Raw genomic sequence first — 26,304 nt, forward strand, 5'->3', positions numbered from 1 at the left:
CAAAGAAGTTTTTGATGGTCTTCTGTTTCTCTGCCTACTCATTCTGGCTTACTACTTCTTGGCTTTTAGCTCCTTCTTAAAATGTAGTGCTGCTTCCAGGACACATTGTTCATGCTACAGCACAGCCCAGGAGGTGATTGGGCTTCTTCTCATCCTGCCTGGCCTGTGAGTAATCAGGGCCGCTTTCTCTTTGACCCAGAAACAGAAGTCTGATTGAACTCTGATTCTCTAGGGTTGGAGGCTTGGCATCCTTTTACCCCTCCCCCACTAGGCCACCACCACTCCATTCAGCCCACTGGATCAGACCCAGGGCGCTTTTCCCCCACTCCAGCAGATACTGCCTCTACTTCACCCTGACCTACTGCTGAACCCCCTCACCAGTCTGTGATTGGAGCCTCAGAAGCTGCTGGTGCTGAAGACTCTGACATGTGCTGGAAGCACTGTCCCCGGCTGGGTCCAGACTGCATGCTGAGCTATTTAGCCTGATCAGTAGGTGATCAGAATTGCCCTCTTTTGCAGAGAAATAGTCTCACTCTGTTCGTATGTGCAGTAGGCTGTTCTGGGTTTTGTTTTTTTCCCACATTATTTGGGCATGAGTGGACAGGTTTATCTGGAGTCATAGCCTCTTCTCTGCCATACTGTGGAGCTCCAATAAGGATAAAGCAAGATCTGGCAGCTTCTACATTAAAGGACCAGAGGGCATGGAAGATGATATTCCAGAGGGCAAAGGAACTGGGACTACAGCAAAAAATCACATACCCAGCAAAATTAAGCATAATCTTTCAGAGGCAAAAATGGAATTTCAATGAGAAAGAGGACTTTCAGGCATTTGTTATGAAAAGACCTGAATTGAATAGAAAATTTGACTTTCAAATACAAGACCCTGGAGAAGCAGAAAAAGGTAAACAGGAAAAAGACTTCATGAGGGATATTAAAAGATCAAACTGTTTATATTACTACATGTGAAGATAATACTTCAAACTCATAAGAATGATCTCAGTAAGGAATTCAGAGAGGACACAGGTCTGAACTGAATATGAAGGGATGATATCTGTAAAGCATTTATGTTTTGTTCTTTGTGGGGCAGACAGGGTGAGGTGTCTTATGTCTGGGGCTGGATTTGGGCTTGGGGCCTCCTGGGTCCAGGGCTGGTGCATTGTCCACTATGCCACCTAACTAACCCATGATGACATCTTTAAATTAGGGTTGAGGTGCAGGAGGAATAAACTAAGGGAGGGGGAAGAGGAGAGATGATCTGGGGAGAGATAGTTCACATGAAGGAAACAAGAAAAAAGCTTATGGAAGGGAGAGGAAGAGGGGGAAGGAATTGGGGAGTGATTGAACCTTACTATCATCATAATTGGCTCAAAGAAGGACTGATATACATACTCAAGTAGGTATGGTAATATATTTTTGCCCTGAGGGAGGGGGAGGAGATAAGAGGTGCAGAAGGGAAGAGGGGAAGGAGGGAAGGGCAGATTGGGGGAGAGAGAGAGCAGTAAAAAGCAGAACACTTTTGAGGAAGGTGAAGATGTTCTGCATTACTGCACAAGGATGACATATTGAATTGCTTGATTTCATAGGGAGAGTTGAGGAGGGAGGGAGGGAGGAAGAAAATTTAGAACACAGAATTAGCTCAAAGAACTTAATCTCATCAGAGTAGGCTCATGGAGGGAATAACATTCACACCCAATTGGGAGGAGTAATCTCTTTAACCCTACAGGAAAGTAGGAGGGGAAGAGAATAAGGAAGGAAGGGTAAAAAAAAAAAAAGGGAGTACAGAGTGGGGGAGGGGACAGCTAGAAGTAAAACACTTTTGAGGAGGAATAGGTTAAAAGAAGATGGAAAATAGAATAAATATCATGGGAAAGGAATAGGATGGAGGAAAATAGTTATGAAGATTGATTATAATAGCAAAACATATGGTACCTACCTTGCTGGGCTATTATGAAGAAAATTCTCTGTCAAGTTTAAGGTACTATATACAGGTTATGATAAACAGGATACTATCAGAAAAACCTGGAAAGACCTACTTTCCATGAACTGAAGCAGAGTGAAATGTACTGTATAAAAAATAACAGCAATAGTGTAAGATGATCTGCTGGGAAGCATGGGGTTATTTTCAGCAAGACAATGATTCAATATAACCCTGAAGGACTTATGAAAATGGCAACCCATCTACAGAGAAAAAAGTATCTGAAGTATCAGAGAAAGATAGTATCTGAAAGCAGATGGAAACACATTTTTTCCCTTTTTTTTCTCCTCTTTGACAACTCCTCAATCTGAAGTTTTGAGGTTTTTTGACTGTTTTTCTCTCACAACCTAGCTAATGTGGGAGTGTTTTCCATGACTACTCACAATATAACTTATTTTGAAATGCTTGAAGTCTAGTGGTTGGGGGGTTGTAATGGAGGAGAAAGAGAAGTTGGAACACAAAGTTTTTTTAATTGATGTTAAAATCTGTTTTTACATATATTTTGAAAAATAAAATTCTATTCAATTAAAAAAATTAATTAAAAAAACAAAATTACATGTAAAAACAAGTTGTAACCATTTTTAAAATTTTTGAGTTCCAAAATCTTTCCCCCCTCCCTTGTACCATCCTTCCCTGAAAAAGAAAGCAATTTGACATAGGTTATACATGTATTCATGCAAAATATGTTTCCATATTAGTCATGTTGTGAAATAAAACACAGAACACAAAAAAGAAAGTTGATTTTTTAAAAATATACTTTGATCTACATTCAGATTCCATCAGTTATTTCTCTGAAGGTGAATAGCATTTTTCATCATAAGTCCTTCAGAACAGTCTTGAATTATTACACTGCTGAGAATAGTTCTCATTCAGAGTTGATCATCTTACAATATTGTTGTTACTGTGTACCATGTTCTGGTTTTGCTCATTTTACTTTGTACCAGTCCATGTGAGCCTTTCCAGGTTGTTCTGAGAGCATCATGCTCATTATTTCTTACAACACAATAGTATTCCATCACAATCATATACCTTAACCAAGAAGCCAATGCCCAATTGTGCAGAATGCCCTCAATCTCTAAACCTTTGCAACTACAAAACGAGTTGCTATAAATATTTTTGTACATATAGATCCTTTTCTTTTTGTTTTTTAACTATTTGGGATAAATAGTATTTCTGGGTAGGTTGCTGTGTATGTATGGTTTTATTGTCCTTTGGACATAGTTCGAAATTGCTCTTGAGAATAGTTGAATCAGTTCACAACATCAGCAACAATACTTTAATGTATCAATTTTCCCCTATACCCTGAAAAAATGTCATGTACTTTGTCTTTTTTATTAGCCAATCTGATAGTTATTAGGCAGTACCTCAGAGTTGTTGTAAATCACATTTCTCTAATAAATAGTGATTTAAAGCATTTTTCATATGACTATAGGTAGTTTTGATTACTTCATCTGGAAAATGCATGTTCATATCTTTTATTTATCGATTAGGGAATCACTTGGATTCTTATAAATATGACATGGTTCTCCATATTTGGGAAATGAGGCTTTCATCAGGGAAACTTGTTCTAAAATGTTTTTATAGTTATGATTGCTGCTGGTTTCCCTATATCTCATTTACCCCCATTTATCCTACTTTTTCCTATCATCCTCAAAAGGGTTTTGGTTCTGATTACCACATTCCCCAATCTTTTCCCTTCTCACAGCCTTTTCCTTTATCTTATTCCCTTCCTCTCCTACTTTTCTGTAGGGAAACATAGATTACAATACCCAAGTTAGTGTGCATGTTGTTCCCCCTTTTTTTAAATTATAAAAGTATTTTATTATTTTCCAGTTACACGTAGAGATAGTATTCAACATTTGTTTTTTATAAGATTTCTAGTTTCAAATTTATCTTACTCCCTTTCCCCCCTCCCCAAGACAGCAAGTAATCTGATAGAGGTTATATAGGCACAATAATATTAAACATATTTCTGTATTAGATATGTTATAAGAGAAGAATCAGAGCAAAAAGGAAAAACCTCAGAAAAGAAAAACAACAGCACCAAAAACAAAAGAAATGGTATGGTTCAATCTGCATCCATATTCCACAGTTCTGGTTCTTTTTAGAGATTTAGAGAGACTTTTTCCATTGTGAGTCCTTTGGAACTCTCTTGTACCATTGTATTTCTGAGAAGAATCAAGTCTATTACAGTTGATCAACACATAATGTTGATAATACTGTATACAGTGTTCTTCTAGCTCTCATATCACTCATCATCAGTTCACGCAAGTCCTTCCAGGTTTTTCTGAACTCATACTGCTCATCATTTCTTACAGCACAAGAGAATTCCATTACATTCACATACCACAACTTGTTCAGCAACTCCCCAATTGATGGGCAACCCCTCAATTTCCAATTCCTTGCCACCACAAAAAGAAAAGCTATAAATATTTTTGTACATGTGGGTCCTTTTCCCTCTTATATGATCTCTTTGAGAAAAAGACCCAATAGTGGTATTTCTGAGTCAAAGGGTATGCGCAGCTTTATAGCCCTTTGGGCATAGTTCCAAACTGCTCTCCAGAATGGTTGGATCAGTTCACAGCTCCACCAACAATGCATTAGTGTTCCAATTTTTCCACAGCTTCTCCAACATTTATTATTTTCCATTTTTGTCATATTAACCAATCTGATAGGTGTCAGGTGGTACCTCAGAGTTGTTTTAATTTGTATTTCTCTAATCAACAGTGATTTAGAGCATTTTTTCATATGGCAATAGATAGCTTTGATTTCTTCATCAAAAAACTGCCTGTTCATCTCCTTTGACCATTTCTCAATTGGGGAATGACTTGGATTCTTATGAATCTGATTTAGTTCCCGATACGTTTTAGAAATGAGGCCTTTATCAGAAGTACTGGCTATAAAAATTGTTTCCCAGCTTTCTGCCTCCCTTCTAATTTTGGATGCATTGCTTCTGTTTCTACAAAAACTTTTTAATTTAATGTTATAAAAATCATCCATTTTGCATTTTATAATATTCTCTATCTCGTGTTTGGTCATAAACTGTTCTCCTTTCTAAAGATCTGAAAGGTAAAATATTCCTTCCTCTTCTAATTTACCTATGGTATCACCTTTTATGTCTAAATCATGTACCCATTTTGACCTTATTTTAGTATAAGGTGTAAGATGTTGGTCTATGTCTAATTTCTGCCATACTTTCTTCCAGTTTTCCCAGCAGTTTTTGTCAAATAATGACTTCCTATCCCAGAAACTGGAGTCTTTGGGTTTGTCAAACAGTTCATTACTGAAGTCATTTACTACTGTGTATCCTGTTTCTGGCCTATTCCATTGATCCTCCATTCTATTTCTTAGCCAGTACCAAATAGTTTTGATGACTGCCACTTTATAGTAGAGCTTCAAATTTGGTACAGCTAACACATCTTCCTATGCATTTTTTTCATTATTTCCCTTGATATTCTTGACCTTTTGTTTTTCCGGATGGAATTTTACTATTATTTTTTCTAGCTCTATAAAATAAGTTTTGGGTTTTTTTTCTAGTGAGGCAATTGGGTTAAGTGACTTGCCCAGGGTCACACAGCTAGTAAGTGTTAAGTGAGGCCAGATTTGAACTCAAGTCCTCCTGAATCCAGGGCCAAAGCTCTGTCCACTGTGCCACCTAGCTGCCCCCATAAAATAACTTTTAGTTAGTCTTATTGGTACGGCACTGAATAGGTAAATTAATTTAGGTAGAATTGTCATTTTTATTATATTAGCTCAGCCTATCCATGAGCAATTGATATTTTTCCAATTATTTAGATGTGATTTGATTTGGCAAAAAGTGTTTTGTAATTATGTTCATAGGGTTCCTGGGTTTGTCTTGGCAAGTAGACTCCCAAGTATTTTATATTGTCTACTGTTACTTTAAATTAAATTTCTCTTTCTATCTCTTGCTGCTGAGGTTTCTTGGTCATGTATAGAAATGCTGATGATTTATGTGGATTTATTTTATATCCTGCTACTTTGCTAAAGTTGCTAATTGTTTCAAGTAATTTTTTTTATTGATTCTCTAGGATTCTCTAAGTATACCATCATATCATCTGCCAAGAGTGATAGTTTTGTTTCCTCCTTGCCTATTCTAATTCCTTTAATTCCTTTCTTTTCTCTGATAGCCAAAGCTAACATTTCTAGTACAATATTAAATAATAGCAGTGAAAATGGACATCCCTGTTTCACCCCTGATCTTATTGGGAAGGCCTCTAACTTATCTCCATTACATATAATACTTGTGGATGGTTTTAAGTAGATACTGCTTACTATTTTAAGAAAAGCTTCACCTATTCCTATGGTCTCTAGTATTTTTATTAGGAATGGGTGTTTGTACTTTGTCAAAAGCTTTCTCTGCATCTATTGAGAAAATCATATGATTTTGGTTGGTTTTCTTATTGATGTGGTTGATTATGTTAATAGTTTTCCTAATGTTGAACCAACCCTGCATTCCTGGTATAAATCCCACCTGGTCATAGTGTATTATCCTGGTGATCACTTGCTGTAATCTCCTTGATAATATCTTATTTAAGATTTTAGCATCAATATTCATTAGGGAAATTGGTTTGTAATTTTCTTTCTCTGTTTTTGCTCTGCCTGGTTTTGGTATCAACACCATATTTGTGTCATAAAAGGAATTTGGTAGAACTCCTTCACCCATTTTTCAAAATAATTTGTTTAATATTGGAATTAATTGTTCTTTAAATGTTTGGTATAATTAAATTGTAAACCTATCTGGTCCTGTAAATTTTTTCTTAGGGAGTTCATTAATGGCTTGTTCAATTTAGTTTTCTAATATGGGCTTATTTAAGGATTTTATTTCCTCTTCAGTTAATCTAGGCATTTTGTATTTTTGCAAATATTTATCTGTTTCATTTTGATGGTCATATTTATTGGCATACAGTTGGGCAAAATAGTTCCTAATTATTGCTTTAATTTCCACTTCATTGGTGGCAAAATCATCCCTTTCATTTTTGATACTGGTAATTTGGTTTTCTTTCTTTTTTAATCAAATTAACCAATAGTTTATCTATTTTATTGTTTTTTTCATAAAATCAGCTCTTAGCTTTATTGATTAATTCTATAGTTTTCTTGCCTTCAATTTTATTAATTTCTCCTTTAATTTTCAGGATTTCTATATAGTATTTAATTGGGGATTTTTAATTTGTTCTTTTTCTAGCTTTTTAAGTTGCATGCCCAATTCATTGATCTCCTCTTTCTCTTTTTTGTTGATGTAAGCATTTAAAGATATACAATTTCCCCTAAGCAGTACTTGGCTGTATTCCATAGATTTTGGTATGTTGTCTCATTATTGTCATTCTCTTGGATGAAGTTATTGATTCTTTCTATGATTTGTTGTTTGATCCACTCATTCTTTAGAATGAAATTATTTAATTTCCAATTAATTTTCAGTCTTCTTCCACGGCTCTTTCTTACATGTAATTTTTATTGCATAATGATCTGAGAAGGATACATTTACTATTTCTACCTTTCTACATTTGACTATGATGTTTTTGTGCCCTAATACATGGTCAATTTTTGAAAATGTGCCATGTACTGGTATTGTACAGTAGACAATATAATTACATTTAAAGAACAATTAATTCCAATATTAAACAAATTATTTTGAAAAATGGGTGGAGTTCTACCAAATTCCTTTTATGACACAAATATGGTGTTGATACCAAAACCAGGCAGAGCAAAAACAGAGAAAGAAAATTACAAACCAATTTCCCTAATGAATATTGATGCTAAAATCTTAAATAAGATATTATCAAGGAGATTACAGCAAGTGATCTTTCCCCATTCAATTTTTGGCAGATGTCTATCATGTCTACTTTTCTAATATTCTATTCACCTCTTTCACTTCTTTCTCATTTATTTTGTGCCTAGATTTATCTAATTCTTAGAGTGGAAGATTCAGATCCACCACTAGTATAATATTACTGTCTATTTCCTCTTGTAATTCATTTAACTTCTTCTCTAAGAATTTGGATGGTATACCACTTGGCACATACATGTTTAGTATTGATATTACTTCATTATCTATAGTACCTTTTAGCAAGATGTAGTTTCCTTCCTTATCTCTTTTAATGAGATCTATTTTTGCCTTTGCTTTGTATGAGATTAGGATTGTTACCCCTGCTTTTTTTTACTTTAGCTGAAGCATAATATATTCTGCTCCAACCTTTTACCTTTACTCTGTGTGTATCTCTCTGCTTCAAATGTGTTTCTTGTAAATAAATAAAAATTTTAGGATTCTGGTTTTTAATCCACTCTACTATTTACTTCTGTTTTATGGCAGAGTTCATCCCATTCACATTCACAGTTATTATTACTCTCTATTCCCCTCCATTCTATTTACCCCCTTTGCACTTTTTCCCCTTCTTTCACCCTATTCTGCCTCACCAATGTTTTGCTTCTTACCCCTGCCTCCCCCAATCTGTCCTCCCCTTTATCACCCCACCCTTTTCTTTACCATTATCTCCCTTGCTTCTGCCCTCCCTTCTATCAGTCCCCCCTTTTCCCCCTTACCCTTTTACTTCCCTAAAGAATATGCTAAGTTTCTTTATCCAAATGAACATATATGTTAGTCCCTCTTTGAATCAAATCCAGTGAGAGTAAGGTTGAAACAATGTTCACTCCTCCCTTCTTTCCCTCTATTGTAATAGGTTGATTGCACCTCTTCATATGATGTAATTCACTCCATTCCACCTCCCCTTTCCTCTTCTCCCCATAAACTCCCTTTTTAACCCCTTAATTTTCTTTATATCATCACATCAAAGACAATTTATATTTATACCCTCTGTGTATAATCCTTCTGTCTGCCCAAATACATATACAGTTCTCAAGAGTTATAAGTATTATTTTCCTGTGTAGGGATGCAAACAGTTTAACCTTATTGCATAAATTTTTTCCCCCATTTACCTTTTTAAACTTCTCTTGAGTCTTGTATGTTAAGATCGAATTTTCTATTCAGTTCTGGTCTTTTCCTCAGGAAACCTTGAAAATCCCCAATTTCATTGAATGTCCATTGTTTCCCCTGAAAGAGAATGCTCATTTTTGCTGGGTAATAGATTTTTGGCTGAATTCCAAGCTCCTTTTCCTTGCAGAATATGATATTCCAAGCCTTGTGATCCTTTAATGTTGAAGCTGCCAGGTATTGAGCAATCCTGACTGTGGCTTCATGATATTTAAATTGCTTCTTTCTGGCTGCTTGGAGTATTTTCTCCTGTAGCTGATAATTCTCGAATTTGGCTACAATATTCCTTGGAGTTTTCTTTTTGGGGTCTCTTTCAGGAGGTGATCAGTGGATTCTTTCAATGATGATTTTATCCTCTGGTTCTATAATATCAGGGCAGTTCTCTTTGATAATTTCCTGGAATATGGTGTCTAGACTCTTTTTCTGATCATGGCTTTCAGGCACTCCAAAAATTCTCAAATCGTCTCTCCTGGATCTGTTTTCCAGGTTAATTGTCTTTTCAATGAGGTATTTCACATTCTCTTATATTTTTCATTCTTTTGATGCTGTTTGATGGATTCCTGGTGTCTCATGGAGTCATTAAAAGGCATTGTTTTCTTCAGCAAGATCATACACCCTTTTTTCCATTTGGCCAAATGAATTTTTTAAGGAATTGTTTTCTTCAGTCAATCTTTGTGCTCCCTTTTCCAAGCTGCTGATTCTTTTTTCATAATTTTCTTGTGTTCTTTTCTTTTCTCTCCCCATTTTTTCTTCTACCTCTCTCAATTGATTTTTTTGCAGTGCAATGAGGGTTAAGTGACTTGCCCAGGGTCACACAGCTAGTAAGTGTCAAGTTTCTGAGGCTGGATTTGAACTCAGATCCTCCTGAATCCAAGGCCAGTGCTTTTTCTGCTGTGCCACCTAGCTGCCCCCTCAATCAATTTTTAAAATCTTTTTTGAGCTCTTCCAAGAAGGCTTTTTGTTCTGGAGACCAATTCATCTTCCCTTTTGAGGCTTCACATGTAGACAATTTGAGAGTATTGTCATCATCTGAGTTTGTGATTGCCTCTTCCCTGTCAACACAGAAGCTCTCAATGGTAAGAGCTCCTTTTTGTTTCTTACTCATATTGCAGCTATTTTTTTAAGTTGAGGTCTGCTCTGGGGACACCAGGGTCCCTGTTTCAAGCCTCTTGTGCTGGGGTATAGCGGCTGTGTCACTGGCTTTCTACACTGAGACCTCTATGGTTTGTGAATTTCTCACCACCTTGGACTCGCTCCCAGCTCACTGGGATGAATGGCCAGGCCTGGTCATGCCTGTCCTGTGGTTGGCCCTCTAACTGGTAGCCTGCCCTCTTGGCTGGTGCTGGTGGGTTTTACCACTGGCCTGCTGTACCACCAACTTGTTGAGCCATGATCCAGGGGCCTCAGTTGCTTGACTGTGGCCTACAGCTTCCTGCTGACTTGCCCCAACCCCCTCCATGCTATGCTGTGCTGCACCTCCCTTTTTACCCCAGTGAGACTGACCTTTCCTGAAGTCTTCTAAATTATCTCTGGTTTGAAGACTGTCTCTCTGTCTCTTTGCAGGTTCTGTAGTTTCAGAATCTGTCCTGAGGCTTGATTTAATGTTCTTTTTGAGGGAACCAAAGGAGAGCTCAGGCAACTCACTGGCTTTTCTCCTCCATCTTGGCTCTGCATCCCTGTTGTTCCCTTTTTATGCCAATTCTGATCAGAGTAAGGTCCCAGCACTGTCCACCCCCTTCTTCTATCTTCCCCTCCACTTTAAAAACTCTTTTGTGCCTCTCTTCTGTGAGATAATTTATCCCCATTCTAACTCTTCCTTTCCCCTTCTCCCAGCACTTTTCAAGTCTTGTATTTGAAAATCATATTTTCTATTTAATTCTGTTCTTTTCAAAAGGAATGCTTGAAATTCCTCAAGTTCATAAAGTATCCATTTTCCCCCTGAGGAATTATACTCAGTTTTGCTAAGTAAGTGATTCTTTGTTATAATCTCAGATACTTTCCCTCCAGAATATCATATATCAAGTCTTCTGATCCTTTAATGTAGAAGCTGCTAAATCTGTTATCCTAACTATGGCTCTATTATAGTTGAATTGTTTCTTCCTGGCTTCCTAAAATATCTTCTCCTTGACCTGGGAGCTCTGGAATTTGGCTATAATATTCCTGGGAGTTTTCATTTTGGGATCTCTTTCAGGAGGACATCAGTAGATTCTTTCATTTTTCAGGTTACCCCCCTGGTTCTAGGATATCAGGGCAATTTTCCCTGATAAATTATTGCAATATGATGTGCAGGCTCTTTCTTTAATTGTGGCTTTTAGGAAGTATAATAATTTTAAAAGAATCTATTTCACATTTTCTTGTATTTTTTCATTCTTTTGATTTTGTTTTATTGTTTCTTGATTAGTCATGAAATCAATAGTTTCCATTTGTCCAATTCTAATTTTGTAATTATTTTCTTCCGTGAACTTTTGTACCTCTTTTTCCATTTGGCCAATTCTACTTCTTTTGGGGGAGTGAGGGGTGGGGGAATCGGGGTTTAGTGACTTGCCCAGTGTCACACAGCTAATTAGTGTCAAGTGCCTGAGGCCAGGTTTGAACTCAGGTCCTCCTGAAAGGCCAGTGCTTTATCTGCTGTGCCCCTGCCAATGCTACTTTTTTTAAAGAGTTCTTTTCTTCAGTGAATTTTTGTACATCTTTTTTTCCCATTTGACCAGTTCTGCTTTTTAAGAAGTTCTTTTTCTTTTTTTACAGATTTTTATACAACTTTTATCAAATGGCCTATTTTTAAAATTTATTTTTTTCAGTAATTTTGTGCTTCTTTTACCAAGGTGTTAATCCCTTTTTTCCTGATTTTCATACATCAACCTTAGTTCTTTTCACATTTTCCTCTTTTGCTATTATTTTATTTTTAATACTCTTTTTGAGCTCTTCCAGGAATTCTTTTTTTCTTTTTTTGGACCTGAGACCAATTCACATTTTTCTTTGAGGCTTTGGTTGTAGCAGTTTTTATTTTTTGGTCTTCTGAGCTTGTGTTTGGATCTTCCTTGTCACCAAAGTAGCTTTCTATGGTTGTATTTTGTTGTTGTTGTTGTTTGCTCTTTTTCTAGCCTGTTTCTTGTCTTTTAACTTAATTTTAATGTTGGTCTCAGCTGCCAAGGTAAAAGAGTCACTGTCCCAAGTTTCAGATATTTTATGTAGCAGTGTTCAGAACTCATTCTGGGGGGTCTGTAAGTTTTTAGTTCTTTTAATGTGGTACAATCTAAGGAGAAGTATGTTTACTACTCTCATAGCCTGTGCTCTGGTCTTTAAGTGATCACAAAAACTCTTTTCTGCCCTGGAACTGTGATGAGGATCCTTGTTTCCCTGCTTCAACAAGCTCTGGTATATTAGTGTTCCTCTTCACCCTGGGATTGCAGTTCAGGACTGTGACTTGGAATAGTATATGGGCAATGCAACATACCCCTGTAGTACCTCTGTAGTCTTCTGACCAGTTGTTCCATTCCTTCCCATCTATGGAATGAGAACTCCCAAAGTCACTACTGAAGATTCAGTCACCCCCATGGCCTGCTGCTGTCTTGTGCCAGGTGTGACCCGCTACTGGCTACTTGTTCCAAGGGCCCTTGGCCTTCCTACCTTTAGCTGGGGCATAGGGTCCACTCCTGACTTTTGCTGAGTCTCAGGCTTTACTGCTGGCTTGTACCAGGTCATAGGTTCTCACCACTTGCCTGCCAGATGCAGTGGACTGCGTTTCACTCTTATCCTGGTGCTACAGACCTTTCCTGCCCAACATCTAAGTTATATGAGGCCAGAAAATCATTTCAACCCATGTTTTTGTGGGTTTTGCATTTCCAGAATTCGTTTTGAAGCATCATTTTAAAGTTGTTTGGAAGGGAATTTAGGAGACCTCACATGAATCCCTTCCTTTTCTCCACTATCTTAAATCTGTAGACTGCTTTTCAAAAAGGTAGAAGAACTAGAGACAAAATTGCCAACATTCACTGGATTGTGGAGAAAGCAAGGGAATTTCTTAGGTGGGGAGTGAAGAAGGGGAGGAAATCTACTTCTGTGTCATTGACTACACTAAAGCCTTTGGGTATGTGGGTCACAATAAATTGTGACAAATCCTCAAAGGGATGGGAGTAAAACATCTTACTTGTCTCCTGAGGACCCTGTATATAGGTCAAGAAGCAACAGTTAAACTTGAACACAGAACATCTGATTAGTTAAAGATTGAGGAAGGAGTACAATAAGTCTGTGTAATGTCACATTATTTACTGAACTTAGATATAAGGCAAATAATATGAAATGTCAGGCTGAATAAATAAAAAACCAGGATTAATGTTGCCAGGAGAAATACCAAAAATCTCAGATATGCAAATGATATCACTCTGGTAGAAGGAAGTAATAAAGAATTAAGAAGCTTCTTGATGAAAGTGAAAGAAGAGAGTAAAAAAGCTAGTTTGAAGTTTAACATTAAAAAAAAAACTAAGGTCATGGCATCTGGTTCCATCACTTCCTGAAAAATAGAGGGAGAAGAAATGGAAGAAATATCAGATTTTATATTCTTGGGTCTAAAGATCACTGCAGATTGTGAGTGCAGCCATTAAATTTTAAAATGCTTGCTCCTTGAAAGGAAAGAAATTTCAAATCCGTACAGCATACTAGAAAGCAGAGACATCACTTGCTGAGAAAGGTCCATAGAGTCAAAGGTCTGCTTTTTTCCAGTAGTTATGTATGTCTATGAGAGCTGGACAATAAGGAAAGTTGAGCACTGCAGAACTGACACTTTCAAATTGTTGTCTTAGAGAAGACTTTTGATAATCCTTGGATAGCAAGCATGGCATGCAATGATCTATGGTGTCAGGATGGTTGTAACAACTCCAAAAAGGAGAATAAGATGAGAAAGGGGAATTTAAAAATTTGCATAGAATTTGTGTGGGACAGTATGGTGAGAACAATCAGTTTAAGTGATGAATTAAGGAGCAAAGAGGGGAAAACATGTTAAAGCATAGTGGAAACTAAAACTGACCAGCCCATACCATGATATTTGAACTTTGGAATAATTACCATAAGTTTTATACTTCATTAATAATAATATTATGAAAATAGAAATTTAGCAATTCAATTTAAGGAGACTTTATTCAGAAACTACTAACAATAGATGTTGTTAAATTCTGGGAACAGAAAGGAGAAAACAAAATGATCACTACCTTAAAACAAGACTTCTTTAACTTTTTCCAGTCATGAACCCTTTTCTTCCAAGAAATTTTTATACAACAACACATATATAGGTATATAAAATAGGTATACATAAAGTTAAACTTCTAACAATTTATGACTCCCACATTCAGTTATATGACTCTATATGGATTCTCAACCTACCACTTAAGAAGCTAGGCCTTAAAGGATCACATGATAATAGATTTTCAGGTGAAAGGCACCTTAGAAGTCATTAAATATAACCGTGTAATTTTACATTCAGGGAAAATAAGATGCAGAGAAGTTAATTGCTTTGCCTACAGTAATACAGATAGGAAATGCATAAGACAAGGTTTGAACCTAGTTCTTTCTGATTTTATTTATTATCTACCAACTTCAGCATGCTGCCTTTCTAAGTAGTAAGCATAAATTCTACTGGAAGTAAAGTTTGGAGATGTTCTAGGTGACCTCATTCAATTTCAGCTCAAATAGACATTTTCCTCATTAATTTAAGAAAATGTACCTTACCTAAAGATAGGAAACACAATCTCTTTCTTATCTTCTAAAGATCAGATGGTGCCCTTAACACTAAAAAAAACACTAAAGTCAAGTAACTCATACAACCACATGTTATGTACAATGCTGCCTTTAGGCAAGAGTTTTTAATTTTTTTTAATTTTGTTTCTCATTCAGCTGAATAATTCAGTTATAAGGGCTAATTCTTCAATATGTTACAGTTCATGGAAGGGACACATCTGGATCACAATTTCATAATATCTTTGAGCTCCCATGGTTTTGGAAATGCTTGCTACTGATATTTTTTCTTTTACTTTAAAATTATGTAGTATATTGATATTTAAAGGAAAGTATTCACAAGTCAGGTTTCACAAATATCCTAGTTTGTCCTCACAGACCTAGAGGAAGATAATTCATTTTAGTAGCTAGTAGCTATATTTTAGTGGGAACTTAAAATTTTAATGAAAACACTGGAAATGAGACATTGGAAATATAACTCCTGCTTTTAGCTTCACTGTCAAATATATTAGAAAGTGACATATCATGCCCTTGGGCCTACATGACAACCTACTTTGCATCTGATTTTTATACAGAAGTAATATCAGAAATATCACTGAGGAAATGATCCTTAATGTTTAATTATTTTTCTAAGACAAAATTAATTACCTTTGAGGTCCTAGTAGTATTCTGAGTAGACAAGTAACTAACATGACTTCCCCACTTTCAGCTTGAGGGTTCTTTTCAGTCACAGAAACCCTATAGGAACAAGAAAGAGAACAAGAATGAGGTCATCAAGGCATAGGCTTTCCTTGGAGAAAGGTGAAGGAACATAGAAGTCACCTGGATTTAAATAAATATTTAATTTATCCAATTAATTTAATTTATTAAGACCCTACCATGTGCAAAGCATTGTGGTAGGATTTAGAGTTAGAAAGGTCCACACCAAACCATCCCTGTCTTCAAGACATTTCCATTCTATTAAAAGAAATATGAAATGCACACTTATAATATATAGGAGGTAACATAAGAAAAGAAAGAAGGCAGAGAAAGGTGAAGGGAAAATGAAGAGATAAAATTTGAGTTGTTGGGGTTTTTTTGTATTAGTATCTCCACCCCCCATTATATGTAAAAACAATTTTAACAGTCCTTTTTTTAAAACTTTAGGTTCCAAATTCCCTCCCTTCCTCCTTCCCCCAACCCCTCATTGAGCAGGCAAGCAATTTTATATAGATTACACATGAGTAGTCATACAAAACATATTTCAAAATTTGTCATGTTGTGAAAGAAAACAGACCAAAAAAAGCCTTAAGAAAAAGAAATATTATATATATATATGTATGTATGTATGTATGTATGTGAATTTATACATATACATACTGTGAGAATTGGAATGACACCCCCTGCTGGGAAGGGCATTGTGAGCTCTGGACATATAAAGAAAGCATGTGATTTTAGCATCAGGAAGTGACCTTTTCTGGGGTTTCGCAGCATCAGGAAGTGATATTTGCCACCCTGCGGGTCCTGTCAATCAGAGCTACCAACCAATTAGCCTGGAGCTGTGTGTGTGTGTGTGTGTGTGTGTGTGTGTGTGTGTGTGGAGAGCCCTCTTTCTGGTTTCATAGGAGGCTTCTGGGAGGAACGAGTTTTGGGGTTTGTTTGGTTTTTTTTCTTGGCTGGACAGGGGCTTGGCAGCAGAGACAGGCAGGATAGGGAGAGTAGGAAAATCTTATACTTTATCCATGTGTTTCTCTTTACTAACCCCTAATATACTTTAATGAATACTTAATGTCCAATGATTGGTGCTATACATTTTCTAATTTAAGGTGGCCACTCATTAGATTTTAGACATCACAGCTAGAATTTTAGACCTTACAGAAAATATTGCTAATATTTATTGGATGACTTTCATAAACTGCCCATACGTTTCTTCTCTTTTTTCACTCTTTAGATTTAGTTTTATTGTTTCTTGATTTCTCATATAGTGATTAGCTTACATTTGTCCAATTCTAATTTTTAAGGAATTGTTTTCTTTAGTAAGCTTTTGTATCCCCTTTTCCATTTGGTCTATTATTTTTTTTTCTTCACTGAATTTTTGTTCCTCTTTTTCTGTTTGGCAAATTCTGTTTTTCAAGACAGTCTTCTGTTCATCATATGTTTTATCTCTTTCACCATTTGACCCAGTCTATTTCTTAAGTTGTTATTTTCTTTAGTACTTTATTTTGTTTCCTTTACCAAGCTATTGACACTTTTAAAAATTATTTTCTTGCATCACTCCCATTTCTCTTTTCAATTTTTCCTCTACCTATCTTTATTTGAGTTTTCAAGTTCTTTTTGGCCCCTTCCATGGCCTGAGGCCAATTCATATTTTTCTTGGAAGCTTTGTATGTAGGAGCTTTGACTTTGCTATCTTCTTCTGAGTGTTTGTTTTGATATGCCTTGTCACCAAAATAACTTTCTATGGTCACAATTTATTTATTTTGTTTGTTAGTTTCCCTAGCCTAATTCTTGACTTTTAGCTTTTTTTTAAAAGTGGTGCTCTGCTTCCTGGGTGGAGGATGCACTGTCCCAAGCTTCAGGGATTTTTACAGCTATTTTCAGAGATATTTTTAGGAACCTATAAGTTTTCAGTTCCTCCAAAGTGCTATGATCTAAGTACAAGTGTGCTTACTACTCTCCTGGCCTATTCTCTTATCTATGAGCAGCCACAAGTACCCTTTTCTTCCCTGGAACTGTGAGGAGGATCCCCACTATAATGTATCTGCAAGCTTTGGTGTGCTAGTGCTCTTTCCCAACCTGGGACTGCCACCACTTTTGTTAAAGTGTGTCTTGGAAATATTAACATGAGCCAATAAACATGAATAAAAAATTTGAAAGAGGAGAGATAAAACACAAGAAAATCAAAAAGGAGACTGTTCAAATAGGCCATGTCTGATGGGATAAGGCAATGTACCAAAGTGATGGCTATGGGAGTGGAAAGAATACTATACAAGTGAAAGAGCTTTGTTGATATAGAAACAACAAGACTTGAAAACTGACTGGATATTAGGGATCTATAAGTAGGTCAAAATGTAAATCTTATAAATCTTAGTGACTAGGAAGATCATAGTATTATTCTCAGTAAAAACAAGAATTTTGGTATAGGGACGGTTTATGATAAATGATAATGAGTTGTATTTTTGGCACACCAAGTAAGGAGGTGAAAAATTCAGTCTGAGATGTTTATCACAGGGCATCTTAAACTTTTTCTACTCCCAACCACTTTTCACCCAAGAAATTTTTACATTACCATGGCTACATAGATACATAAAGTAGGTATATATAAACTTTTACTGATGACAAAATTTTTATAACCCCCACATTCAGTTATGCAACCCCTTATGGGGTCATGACCCACAGTTTTAGAAGCTTTGGTCTAGAAGACAGTAAATACATGATACTCAAGTTCAAATAAGATGTTAAAGAAAAAATGCATAGGTTTGGGAGCCTCCATTTAGATGAGAATTGAACCCATGGATGAAATATCCAAGGTAGAATATAATAAGAATAGAGTCTTTAATGATACCTGTGTTTCAGGACTGCTTGAGTTGGATGATAATGCAGTATGGAACATAATAATTTATTGCAGAGGTAAGAATAGAAGAAAATACCAATACCACAAATGTAATGGGGGAAAAGGGATAAACAGAGAAATTCTAGGATGGAGAGACATAGCTAGATAACATTTTAATCTGAAAAAGATATGGGCATTTTAGTGGAGTAAAAGTTCCTTATGAATCAATAGAGTGACATGGCTACCCAAAAAGCTGACACAATTTGGGGCTGCATATATAGAGATCTCCCTTCCAAAAGTAAGGAGGTGACTTTCCTCTTTACTCTGTCTTGGTATGATCACATTTCAACTATTATGTTCAGGTCTTCATACTATTAGTGTGATATTTTATATTTGTGCTTTTGACATTATGATTATTGTTCAATATCATAGTTGTTGTTTGGTATTAGAATTATAACAAAAGGACTCCAATATGGGATCACTTAAGCTAAGTAGTCCTAATTCCAATAGAAGAGCAAACCAGATAGCTGTATTTTTCCACTATCAATTCTCTCATGAAGATGGAGATTTTCAGGTTTTTGATTGGATGAACACTTGATATTCCGGAGGCGCCTTGAGTTATTTTTTTTTTTACTGCCAGAGTTAACATTGGATCCTCCCAATAGACTTTAGCCCCAATAAAGAAATACCCCCCCACCCAAACTTCACCCAACTATGGTAATCAACAAGGTACCCAAGAACTTTTCCACCACATTTCTGTCTAATTAGGAATAAAGACCCCTCCTACATCTGGCACCAATTAGCAGTTCTTAACCAACACCCTTTTACGGGATGTAATCTTGCCACTAGAACCCCAACTTTGAGCATGTTCCTTCAAAAACAGTCTCCTTCATCCTCAGGCTGGAACCTCTGCCTGTTTGTATTTTGCCATATTTTATGCATGTTCTGTTTGCCTCTTGCTATGTAAAATAACAATAAAGCTCATGACTGTATCATTTCCTGAGTACCAATTTCTTATAAAATCTAGAACCCAGGTATTTGCTTTAACCTGAGCTTTGAAAGGCCAAATAAAGTAGTTAGTTTTTCAATAATAATTTATCAAATTTCAACTATGTACCAGGAACTAAAGTAACCACTGAGGATACAAAGAAAACAAAAAGATTGTCCCTGCTCTTCAGGAGCTCAGAGTCTTCCTAAAAAGAGGACTCGGAAAAATATGGTATCTATCTTTAGATATCTGAAGACATATCATATGGAGAAGAGACTGGAATTGTTCTATTTGGTTGCAAAGGGCAGAAACAAGAAAAATAGATAGCAGTTGCAAAGTAATAATTTTTGTATAGATATCAGGAAAAACTTCCTAAAGATTAGAGCTGTCAAAAAATGGGATGACTTCCTCAGGTGGGGGTGGTTTCTGCATTCATAGGGGATCTTCAGAAAGTGGCTGTATGGCCACTTGTCCAGTAAATAGAGTACAGATTGCTTTATGGAATAGATTGGACTAGATCTTGCTGAGGACAAATTATGTGATTTTATAATAGTATAAAGAGACTGACAGGTAATATAATTTGCAAATAAGTGAAAATGTGACTTTGAAATATTTAGAATGCTGTTTTCTTTAAGTCTTCATGAGAATAAGGATCTCATGTAAATTTTAGTCTTAGATCACTATGCATATCTACTGACAGAATGTGAAAGATTGTTTGGAAAAGAGCAATAAACTAGAAAGAAGCGTTAACCAAAAATAAAAATAAATAGATAAGTAAACAAAGAAATAAATGAAGAAATAAATAAACTGATAGATAAATGAATGAATGGATACATAAAAATAAGTAGATAAATAAATAAAGGATGAGTGAACAAATAAAAAGATGAATGAATAAGTAGGTGAATAAATAAATAAATAAATGAGGAGTAGGGAATAAGTGAAAGGCAAGTAGTTTAGGGAATAAAAGAATAACTGATAACTAGTTCTTGCTTCCCCCATACAGTCTAGCTATTGATATTTACTATTACTATATGTGCTAAATGATAGGGATATGCATAGTATGGTGAGACAGAATCTTATTTCAATGCCCATTCTAATGGAATAGACAACATATATGGAAGATTTCATCTTCTAGTAAAATGTAAATGTCCTATTTTTCTTAGGTTTTAGTGGTATAACAGTCAGTCAGTCAGTCAACCATTCAGTCAACTATAATTTCTTAAGCAGTTAGCATGTGCCAGCTTCTGTGCTAAGTGTCAAGAATATAAATACAAGCAAAAAAGGAAAGTCTTGCCTCAAGAAATTTACATCCTGGTTCAGAGCCAAGATGGAAGAGAAGACAGAAAATGCGTGAGCTCTCCTCAATTTCCCTCTGAAACAACATTAAATCTAACAGCTAAAAGATTTTTGGAGTGAAAAAAACTCAAAAAGGTGAAGTGAAACAACTTTCCAGCCCAAGATGACTTAGAAGGACTTCAGGAAAGATCTGTCTCACTTTGGTAAAAGAGGAGCAGAGTCAAGTACAGGAGGTATTAGTGCAAGGAATTGGGAGGCTTTTAGCCATAGCACAGATCAGCAACCAAGGCTCTGGGAGGCTCAGCAGGCTAGTGGCACAGCAGGCCAGCTGTAAGTCATCCAGGTCCAGTGCAGCAGGCAAACTGCCAGCCCCAGAACTCAGGGCACAACAGGAATGATTAGGCCAGGCCAACCCAGTGCAGAGGGAAAACCAAGCCACCAGCCTCAGAGGTCCCAGAGCAAAAAGTCAGTGACCAGATCCCTGACTTAGAGTACAATTAACTTGGGACAGTGTTTCCTGTACCCTGGGAGCAGAACTCAACTTTTTCAAGTAGGCATAGAAAGTTTCTATGGAAATAGGGAAGATCAAAACATAAACTCAGAAGAGGACAACGATGTCAAAATGCCTACACGTGAAGCCTCAAAGAGAAATATGAATTGGTCCCAAGACCAAAAGGTCTTCTTAGACGAGCTCATAAAGGATTTGATATATCAAGTAAAAGAAATAGAAAATGATAAGTACTATTTATCTGAGACCATCAGCAAGTATTATCTGTAATGGACCTAACCTAAAAGCCTTTCCAATGCAATCAGAGGTGAAAAAAGGATGTCCATTATCACCTCTGTTATTTAAATTTATTACAAATGTTGGTTATGGGGGCAGCTAGGTACAACAGTGGATAAAGCATCTGGATTCAGGTGGACCTGACTTCAAATCCGGCCTCAGATACTTGGCACTTACTAGCTGTGTGACCCTGGGCACGTCACTTAACCCTCATTGCCCTACCCAAAAGAGAGAGAGAGAGAGAGAAAGAGAGAGAGAGAGAGAGAGAGAGAGAGAGAGAGAGAGAGAAATGTTTGCTATAGCAATGAGAAGGAAAATCAATTAAAGGAATTAGAATAGTTAATGAGGAAACAAAACTCATTCTTTGCAGATGATATGATGTTATACTTAGAAAATCCTAGAGAATCAACTAAAAAGCTACTTGAAATTATTAACAACTTTAGCAGAGTTGCAGGATACACAATAAATCCACATAAATCATCAGCATTTCTATATATTACTAATAAAATATAGTAACAATTGATAGAAAGAGAAATTCCATTTAAAATAACTTGTAAAGAATTAATTGTTATTTGAGGTTTTTATGCCTCCGTGTGTACTGGCCTGGGGCTCTGCAGACCACGCGGTGCTCCACCCACTAGTTGTAGCCATTGCCAGGGCTCTGGTACTTCAGGTCATCACCACTCCCGGACACCTACATGGGCCTGGCAAAATTATAATGATTGGAAGCCTAGTGAGGGCAGTCATGTGACTGTCAGAGCGGCCATCCCATTGGCTGGGACTGTGTGGGGTGTTTCTAGGTTTGGGGGAGGAGAATTGGGCATTCGAGGTGGAAGCTGAAAAGCGACAGGTGTTCTGCTGTGTATTTTCAGCTGATTCTTGGGCAGTGGTATTTTTTCAGGTTGCATAATTTCCCTTTCCCCATTTTATTTCCTTTCCCTTGATCCTACTGATCTTGTTTGTGTTAGGTTTTTTTTTTTTTTTTAAGTTCGTTCTTGTTAAAATAAATCTTGTTCTGTTTTGAGGGAGGCTGCCAGTCTCCTTCCTTGCCCCAGTATTGTGGCGAGCCGCTTAGCTAGCACTCCCCAATTAAAAATTGGTCCCCACAGTTTTTGGTGAGTCAACCAGGAGTTGATTAACCTAGTGAATTTCTTTAACCCACCCCCTCTCCCCCTTATTTGGCCATGAGCCAACTAACCTGGGGGACCTTCTTGCCTGTCCCCCACTGCCCCCTTAGGCAATCACCCTTGCTCTTAAAAAAAACCTTAGCATTTATCTTGCTGGTCAGAGAAAAGCTTGTTCATTTTGAACTGCACCATGATTGAATATTTGGCTCCCCCCTTGTATATCCTAATTGGCATATTTTGGGACAGCATATTGTCCTGATTTAAACTGTTGGCCTGCTCAATACTTATTCATGGCATTGCTGGTTTCCTCCTCACAAACACAGTAAAAAATCTTTGGAACAATGGTATGGGAGAGTTTATCTTTCCCACTGAGCACATATACAATATTACTGGAAGCATTACAACTAAATTCGAACTTTACTATACCACTATCATTATAACTCAAATGGCTATAAATTTTATTCTAGTTATTGTCATTATTGCAATGTGGTATTTTTTCCAAAAAAGCTGTAAAGAGAGGAAGGGATATGATCATAGTAGACTACGTATTCAGAGGGATACCAGTACAGGTCCCTCTATTGGAGATGACCTGAGTTCAGAAACAGATTTAGACCAGTCTTTAGAATCAGATCAACAGAAACTGCTCCCCCTACAGAATGTTACAGCCCGCAGAGGAGCACAGCGTAAAATATATAGCCCATTCATTCAGTCCAAAGGATCTGTGTGCATGGAAGAAACTTATACCTAGGTTTGATCAGAATCCGAAGTCAGCAATTTTGCAGTTAAGGTCTATATTTAATACATATCAACCCACTTGGGCCAATGTCACTTGTCTTATGGAAATTATGCTATCCCCAAGTGAAATTGCAGATATTGTCACAGCAGGAAATTCCTTGGTGGCCTCTGGGGAAGCGTTAACAGAGTGGCCTCTCCAGGAGCCAAACTGGGATTATAATGATCCACAGCAATTCCAAGAATTAAAAAATGTTAGGGAAACGCTACTGAAAGGAATGGAATCCTCTCCTAAGAAATCTGACAACTCGCAAAAATTTTTAAAACTTGCTCAGGAACCTAATGAACAAGCTAATAGATTTTATGATTGACTTTGTGAAGCTGCTAGGCAATTTACAAGACTGGACCCACTAGACTCAAAAGATTCCTATATTGTATGGAATACATTTGTATATCAATCATATTATATTGCCTTATATTGCCCTGCTTTGGGCATAGAAATAAAGTCAATTTGCAGATGTTCAAAAGGTGTATATGCCAAAGGGCGCCTTCCATATGCTTTAGCACGGAAAGCATGTTGATTCTAAGACTGACATGTGGAGCAGCCCGAGGAGATTTGAGATGCTATGTTAGTTATACCTGGTGCTAACCAGGTCCTTCTAACTGAGTCCACAATGCCTTGTGTGCCAAAATGGCACAGTACTGACACACCTTAGGGGTTTTGTCCTGACCTTTAAATGCCTGACCTGAAAGTGCTGGTGCCAGAATGCTTTGCTTAGCCGTATTGTCTTCATTCGCCTCAAAGATATAGGTGGCAATTTCTTTAAGCCTTCCTACAGCTATAGCTTTCCAGCCTGGTCACTGTGTCATAAAAAATTTACGGATTACTGGCAATTATTGATATACAAATGTATTCCATACAATATAGGAATCTTTTGAGTCTAGTGGGTCCAGTCTTGTAAATTGCCTAGCAGCTTCACAAAGTCTATCATAAAATCTATTAGGTTGTTCATTAGGCTCCTGAGCAAGTTTTGAAAACTTTTGCCAGTTGTCAGATTTCTTAGAACAGGATTCCATTCCTTTCAGTAGCATTTCCCTAACATTTTTTAATTCTTGGAATTGCTGTGGATCATTATAATCCCAGTTTGGCTCCTGGAGAGGCCACTCTGTTAACGCTTCCCCAGAGGCCACCAAGGAATTTCCTGCTGTGACAATATCTGCAATTTCACTTGGGGATAGCATAATTTCCATAAGACAAGTGACATTGGCCCAAGTGGGTTGATATGTATTAAATATAGACCTTAACTGCAAAATTGCTGACTTCGGATTCTGATCAAACCTAGGTATAAGTTTCTTCCATGCACACAGATCCTTTGGACTGAATGAATGGGCTATATATTTTACGCTGTGCTCCTCTGCGGGCTGTAACATTCTGTAGGGGGAGCAGTTTCTGTTGATCTGATTCTAAAGACTGGTCTAAATCTGTTTCTGAACTCAGGTCATCTCCAATAGAGGAACCTGTACTGGTATCCCTCTGAACACGTGGTCTACTATGATCATATCCCTTCTTCTCTTTATAGCTTTTTTGGAAAAAAAATATCACATTGCAATAATGACAATAACTAGAATAAAATTTATAGCCATTTGAGTTATAATGATAGTGGTATAGTAAAGTTCGAATTTAGTTGTAATGCTTCCAGTAATATTGTATATGTGCTCAGTGGGAAAGATAAACTCTCCCATACCATTGTTCCAAAGATTTTTTACTGTGTTTGTGAGGAGGAAACCAGCAATGCCATGAATAAGTATTGAGCAGGCCAACAGTTTAAATCAGGACAATATGCTGTCCCAAAATATGCCAATTAGGATATACAAGGGGGGAGCCAAATATTCAATCATGGTGCAGTTCAAAATGAACAAGCTTTTCTCTGACCAGCAAGATAAATGCTAAGGTTTTTTTTTAAGAGCAAGGGTGATTGCCTAAGGGGGCAGTGGGGGACAGGCAAGAAGGTCCCCCAGGTTAGTTGGCTCATGGCCAAATAAGGGGGAGAGGGGGTGGGTTAAAGAAATTCACTAGGTTAATCAACTCCTGGTTGACTCACCAAAAACTGTGGGGACCAATTTTTAATTGGGGAGTGTTAGCTAAGTGGCTCGCCACAATATTGGGGCAAGGAAGGAGACTGGCAGCCTCCCTCAAAACAGAACAGGATTTATTTTAACAAGAACAAACTTTAAAAAAAACCAACACAAACAGGATCAGTAGGATCAAGGGAAAGGAAATAAAATGGGGAAAGGGAAATTATACAACCTGAAAAAATACCACCGCCCAGGAATCAGCTGAAAATACACAGCAGAACTCCTGTCACCTTCCAGCGTCCAGCTAGAATGCCCAATTCTCCTCTCCCAATCCAAGAAAAACCCCACATAGCCCCAGCCAATGGGATGGCCACTCTGACAGTCACATGACTGCCCTCACTAGGCTTCCAATCATTATAATTTTGCCAGGCCCATGTAGGCATCGGCGAGTGGCGATGATGTGAGGTGCCAACACCATGGCAACAGCTACAACCAGTGGGTAGAGCACCATGCAGTTTGTGGAGCCCCAGGCCTGTGCACGCCGGGGCATAAAAACCTCAAATAATAATTAATTCTTTACACTTAGAAGCCTTCCCAATATAATCAGGGGTGAAAAAAGGATGCCCATTATCAACACTATTATTTAATAGTGTACAGGAAATTTTAGCTACAACAATAATAGAATAAAAAGAAATGAAAGGAGTTAGAATACACAATGAGGAAAAAAACTATCACTGTTTGAAGATGATATGATATTATATTTAGAAAATCCTAGAGATCAACTAAAAAACTACTTTAAATTATTAACAACTTTAGCAAAGTTGCAGGATACATAATCTGGGCAATTTATATTTTTGTAAATCATCAGGATTTTTTGGAGAAAAGAGTAATGGTGGTGGTGATGGTGGTGGTAGCAATAGTTGTAGTAGTAGTAGTGAAAGAAGAACAAGAACAAGAGCAAGAAAAAGTAACAGCAGGTAACATTTGCATTGTGCCTAGTATGAAAAGGCATCATACTAAGCACTTGACAAATATTATCTATTTAATCATCACAACAA

The sequence above is a fragment of the Dromiciops gliroides genome, chromosome 2 (assembly GCF_019393635.1).
Source record: "Dromiciops gliroides isolate mDroGli1 chromosome 2, mDroGli1.pri, whole genome shotgun sequence".
Classification (NCBI taxonomy): domain Eukaryota; kingdom Metazoa; phylum Chordata; class Mammalia; order Microbiotheria; family Microbiotheriidae; genus Dromiciops; species Dromiciops gliroides.